We start from the raw sequence: 6,832 nt of genomic DNA, 5'->3' as shown, positions 1-6,832 counted from the left end.
AACCCAAAGTTATCCTACAGACTTCTCTTTCCGTTTCTTTCTCAGTAACCTATTCATGAATTACCAGTACACCAAGAAAAGATTCTCATTTAAAAAATTGTATATCTTGATTCTATGGATCTTACATTGTAATGCAGGGATGGAAGATGTAGTAAAGAATGAAGGACAGTAGAAGAAATAAGATATATGTCATAAAATGACCTGGCGGCCCTTGTTTCTAAATCACGAAGCACCTTTTTATATAGTGGTAAGAAAGAGAAATTTCACTCTTTTAAGCAGACTGTTCAGGTCAGCCTTCTCCAATTAGCAAGAGCAATAGATATCTTAGTAACTGTTGTGGCAACTTGGTGTAGAATATTCTAGCAGGACCAGAGGTGGTGGAAAGACCGTGAGGTGTGAGTGTTTGCAGTGTGCTTGAAGGAATAGCAAGAGGCCTGGACCGCAGGATTCATGTATCAGTGGAGAGAGGCCAAGGTTAAAAGTTCATGGTAAAACATACAGGACATCAGATATGTAAACCTAAGAGAACATGCCAGTAGGGGACAGAGCCACAGTGAAGCAGGCAGGAGGAGAGTGATAGTGCTTTACACACGGCTTACCTGCATTCAAGCTCAGGGACCCTTTATGGTCCCTTGAAGTAACCCCTGAGCACTGCCGGGTGTGTTCACAAAGCAAAACCAAACAAAAAAACAAGCAAAAAGGAGGATTTCCAATCTGCAAAACATGTTCTCAACCAATTGAGCTGTCTTTCTGGACCCCAGCATTGCAAAAGTAGTGTGCTCACTGACTTTGGCGCAAAATTTCTGAAGTTTAGCTCATATTCGTTTGATAATTCTACTTAATGGTTAGAACGCTACAGGAATGAGCATTTTGGTACAGTATTACGAAGCTCAAAAGAGAGGAATGTGCTAGGATGTAATGTAATTTGGGCTCATATCCAGTGGATATCCATTCTGAGACCAGAATTGATCTTCAGGAAGTCCAAGGAATGAGACCGGGAGCATCCACATGTTCACGGTATAGTTAAGATAATGGGTAGGTGAGAGAACCATAAAACATTACTGAGAAAAGTGGTTAAGGAGAAGAAAAAGGTGAAAAAGCATCTAGGGTGTATTAATTAGAAGTGTTATTAACATCCAAAGTGGAATTTAAAAGGTTGGTGAGTTTTCATTGATCACTTAAAATGTATATAATGGCCTTCTATACTAAAAATTAATCTGTCATAGGAAGCTTAACTTTCCATCTAATATGTTGTGTAACAAAAGTTGTTATATTAAACTATCCACAGAAGTCCCAGATAGAAAGAAATTTCAAATTTATCTGTTTAAACTTATATACATTTCATTCTTTACTTTTTTAGCCTTTTTGCATATATCCAATCATTGACCATATTTTTGTTTATATTAGATAAAAGTACACTTAAGTTGTTGCAACAATATATCTATTAAAGTTTTTGTGTGCTTTGAAAAATTAAACTCATATTTAAATATTTGATAATTTCTACTCTAAAAATTAATTTCTAATTACATATGTTCTTTGATGCAGATGTTTTCAGCTTTCACCTAAAAACAATGACAATTGTGGATACATCAAGTTGTCATGCATGTCTACTGGCAATTGTGTTAGAAAGATTCATTACATTTGTGAAAAGAAGTTTTATTACCCCTTATAAGTAAAAGATTACTATAATTTTAAGTTTTAGTAAAGTAAAAATACCCTCAATTTTATTTTTGTGAAATTGCAAGAATCACTAAATTACATTGCATGAAAGTAATTCATTTTGAGTAAACAATTTAGGTTTCTTTAATAGTTAGATTTAATTTTATGAGTACATGGGTCAAAAAAGAGAATTTTTTTAATTGAATCACCCTGAGAACACTTACAAATATTATGCAAGATAATATTCTATGGAGAATATCTATCTAGTAAATCTAAGAGAGTTAAAATTCTTTAATTAAATTTTAAAATAAAATAATATTATTTTAATTTTAATTTTTAAATTTATACATGTAAATTTATAGAATCCATATGTAAATTAAATTGAATTTATATTTAATAACTGTCTGATACAACTTATACATTATTCATATCCAGATGTTAAATTAGTGTGTCCTCTTGATCACAGGCTTCTCACTAGTATGTTATTGATTTTTGACAATAAAATCTTCACAATAATAAGGTATCTTGGTTTATTTAAGCCAATATTTCCCCTTAATTTGTGATTTTGAGTATCAATGTATGGTATCTTTTACTTAAAACATTCTCTCATGTCTTTGTATAAATATCAGAAATAGTCTTCACCTTTGATTCAGATATATTGATACTGAAGCTAAAGAGATAATATTCACTGAAATAAGAGAAAGAGTCAATGGATAAAGAAATATACGAGTATTTAAAATCAGGAAGGGCATGCATATGCTGCCTGAGCCCTTGTGTTGCTGTGCCCATATGACTGAGTACGTGTGTTGCCCCAGTACACGTGTTGCCCACATCTCCCCTCTTGAGATGTGAACTTTCATGCTTTCATGGCTAATGCTGGGATGTGTGTAGGGGCTCTCTCTGCCCTTGGAGAAGCCCGGGTTCTCTCTTCAGCACATTACTCTCCACTCTTGCCCACTTTTCTCTTCCTTTTTTCCTTTAAAACCTCCAAATAAAATCTGTTTTACTTCACAGCTTGTCTACTACTGAAATTCTTTTCTGGGAAGCAAGAAAAGAACCCAGTAATCCTGATGCCTGCGTGGCAGAGGCAGATGGGGAGAAAAATGACAGTCTCTCAACCCGCTTCACATAATTTATTAGTGGGGCCCACCGACATCAGTTGGAGGAAGAGAGTTATTTAATATGCTGGAGTATGCCCCAAACCAAACTTAAAACATTAAACTTCTGTAGAACTTAATTGCACACACTAATTATCTGCAAGGCCTTATTCCCATTATCAGACATGAGCACTCTTTATTTTCCTCTCTCCATGTATAGTAAAAGATATCCAGCATAATAAAAAATTATGTTTATAAATAACCAAGGAAGAAACCTGAATGTATTGGGACGAATCTACAAAGTATATGCAGAAATGATCAGATGTTAGAACAATTATTTAAAAAAAAATAAACAGCACACTGAAATTTTAAAGAAATTAGTGAAATACCAGAAATTAGGTGGACATGCAAAAATAAAAAATACGGTATCACAGATGAGAATTCATTATATGCTTAATAACGCTGAAGAAAAATATCAGTAGGTTTTATTTTGATAGTTCAATTTAGCCACTCAAATTTAAAGAACAAAGAATAAAAAGAGGAGCACTATAGGTGGAAGGAAATATTCACAAGCTTTAACACAGTATTAAAATGTCTAACATTGTGTAATTTAAGTAACAGTAAAAAAGGAGAAAATGCATAGGTGTCTCTGAAGAAACTATATATCAGCATATTCCAAAACTGGTATCAAATCAAAGAGGATGAATGACAAATAACTGAAACACTAGACATATAAAATACAAGCAAAAGTACATCATGGTTAAGATTAAAGACAGAGGAAAAGGCACTATTAACCACATTGATTTACACAATGATAATGAGGGTTAAAAATATTTCAGACAAAACAATATGGGCCAGAGAGATAATATAGTGGGCAGGGCACTTGCCTTGCACGTGGTCAACCCAGGGTTCAATTCAAAGCATCCCATATGGTCCCCAAGCCCTGCCAGGAGTGATCCCTGAGTACAGAGCCAGAAGCAAGCCCTGAGCACCCAGAGTAAGCCCTGACAGACGACTTTGTTCCCCCAACAAAGAAACAAGAATCTGAGAATGTATTTCTTACAAAGTTAAGTCTAAGAATGGGACAAAAAAATTTAGTTAGCAGGAAAATACCAGCAAAGAATAATTTAAGCCTAAACAATAAACTGAAGACCTTCAGATGTGATCAAGTGAAATATTAAAAGTGTCATACTTAAGATCAGTTCGAGTTCAGTCTTAGAAATGTGTTGGCAATCTGATAACAATGGGTCACTTATAATACTTTTATAGAGTCCAAAATATTCTCTGCACTGCTGTAAGTATTTATACTATAGTAATAAGCAAATACACAAAATATACCTAGTCTACGGTTTTTAGATTATATTTCAGGGATGATAGCGATGGTGAAGAATATTAATAAATTCGACGGTTACCAGTAACATCTCACATTGTCTTATTGTTACTGTTTTGGCATATCCAATAAAGCACGGGTAGCTTGCCAGGCTCTGCTGCGTGGGCTCGATACTCTCGGTAGCTTGCCGGGCTCTCCGAGAGGGGCGAAGGAATCAAACTCAGAGTTGGCCGCGTGAAAGGCAAATGCCCAACCGCTATGCTATTGCTCCAGTCCATTAATAAATTAAACCAGTTAATAATATCACACAATAGGAAGGCAAAAAATGTTATAGAGTGATCTGTAGTCCCTCGTGGCTATACCTTAAAGCATCTCTGTGTACAAGGAAGAGGTTTCACTCTTAAATGCATTTGTCAGCTCAGCTGCCTACAATGAGAGAGCTTTGTACACGGATTTGATTGAGCAATTTATGTGACTAGTTGATGGACAGCATATTAGAAGAACATGTAGAAAGGGAGTGAGGGGAAGTGTCTTTAGCTTGCTTGAGGAAATATTAAGTGGTCTGTGATGTTGGAGAAAAATAGAGAGGGGAAGAGTAGTAAGTTAGAAAGGTAAAAAGGGCCCGGGAATTCAGAATATCAGAGTTCACCGTGAACTTTATTTCTTAATGAATGTAATAAGAGATACTACCAGTTTTGCTTTTTGTATTTTGTTTCGTTATGGGGCCGCACCCAGCATGCTCAGGGCTCACTCTTGGCTGCATGTTCGGGGGCTACCTTTGTCAGGGTCTGGGGACCAAGTGACATGCCTAGGAACAAAGACCAGTTGAATGTGTGCAGGGTGAGTGCCTTACCTGCTGTACTAGCTCTCAGCAGGATAGTTCAAGTGTTTTGAGAGTGAGAGGCTGAGAGAGAACCTCATGTGCGCCATGACTGGCTGCACTTTAGCAAAATAAGCGGTAGGTCTATGTTTCTGTTTTCCCCCAAAGAATTCCCTGAGACTGTCGTCCTTGGCCAAAGCTGGAAATCCCCTGACGCTTCTAGACAGTCCTATGATAAGTAGGATATCTCTGGGCACAGCAGGTGGGCATGACTAACTAGCTCACAGATTGTGACTGCTTCGTAGCAATCCTTGGGAACACTGCCAATGTTGCTTATGTAACAGCATGCCATATAATGTTCCCTGGAACTTGGTCATATCCCTTGTCACAATTCCATTGCGTTAGATGAGGCTTGGACCCTAGTTTGAGCTAGCAATAATGGTTCCTTTGCTTTTGCATTCTCACATGTGTAACCCGTCTCTCTGCAAACGAGAAACCCAGAAGCTGGGTATAACATGAGGAGTGTTAAGAACAGCAAACTTCCTCTGGAAAGATCAACACTGTTGAGATGATGTCATATGGGCATACATAACAGTTTTATAAATTGGGATGTGCAGAGTCTAGTAGGAGTTACACAGGTGAGAAGTGATGGTGACTTAATAAATTATGGACAATGTGGTAATGGTGAGTGAAGCATTATTCAGATTTGAAAGGCATTTTGAAGATTTGGGAGAATCACAGAGATCAGATAAGTGTTTAATCCAGATATTGGTGTTTAGTCCAGACATTGTAATAGTGTTGCTGCTGACTCTACAGTATTTTTTTTTCTCTTTGGTTCACACCCAGCGATGCTCAGGGATTGCTCCTGGTCTGCACTCAGCTAATAGTCCTAGTGGTGCTCAAGGGACCATACGGGATGCTTGGAATTGAACCAGGGTTGGCCATGTGCAAGGCTCTAACCATTGTGATATCGCTCCAGCCCCTACAGTATGATTTTTTTTAAGTTTTCTTTTCTTTTGAATGGTCTATCCCTTACTAAGACTCCAGACTCTGCGTTCCAAAGGGATGTCACTGTCACTGTCATCCTGTTGCTCATCAATTTGCTTGAGCGGGCACCATTAACATCTCCATTGTCAGACTTGTTTACAGTATGATTTTTAAAGTTTAGCTTATGTTTCATAAATTTGTGCCACATTTAGATCTCTGTGGGACTGAGCATTTTGTTATGAAGCTAAAAGGAGAAGTTTAAACTAAGGCTACAAATCGCGTTCATCTCAAGGGTCAGGCAGTGATACACAGACAGATTGGAATTGATTGTCAGAAGGTGTAAGATTTTTCCTTTGTTACCATTTTTAGGTGTATATATGTATTGGTTGATCTGATAAAACTATTCAATGGTGAACGAAGTTTGTGCAACATTTAAAGAGCAGAGTATTTTGAGAGCTAAATGATAATATTTGCATTTCACACCGTCACATAAAGGATTAAGTACCTGTACTTGCCCTCTCACTTAGACCATTCTCACTAACAGCTTCTATTTGCTCTCACTGCTGATGAGAAGGTGAGGACTTCCACGTGGTGGTTTCCCTCACTTGCAGCCTCAGAATATGAATTTTGACTAGAAGTTAGCCCATAACTCTTTAGCCAAGTGACCACAGGTTTCTGATGCTTAGAATCGATGCAATTCACAGAACTTTTGTATGGAACTGGAGGGTGTCATGTTAAGTGAAGTAAGTCAGTGGGAGAAGGAACATCCTTGACTGAGGAATGGAGAGAAACAAAACAAGGGTATAGACAAGATGGGCCAATGACAAACCTTTGGCCTTAGATTTCAAAAGTGCTTGCCAAGCACTGTGGGGGTGAGTGTGTGTGTGTGTGTGTGTGTGTGTGTGTGTGATGAACAGAATAAAGGTCACATAAAGTCAG

The sequence above is a fragment of the Sorex araneus genome, chromosome 10 (assembly GCF_027595985.1).
Source record: "Sorex araneus isolate mSorAra2 chromosome 10, mSorAra2.pri, whole genome shotgun sequence".
NCBI lineage: Eukaryota > Metazoa > Chordata > Mammalia > Eulipotyphla > Soricidae > Sorex > Sorex araneus.
The sequence above is the reverse complement of the archived record's forward strand: the minus strand, read 5'-3'. Positions refer to the sequence as shown.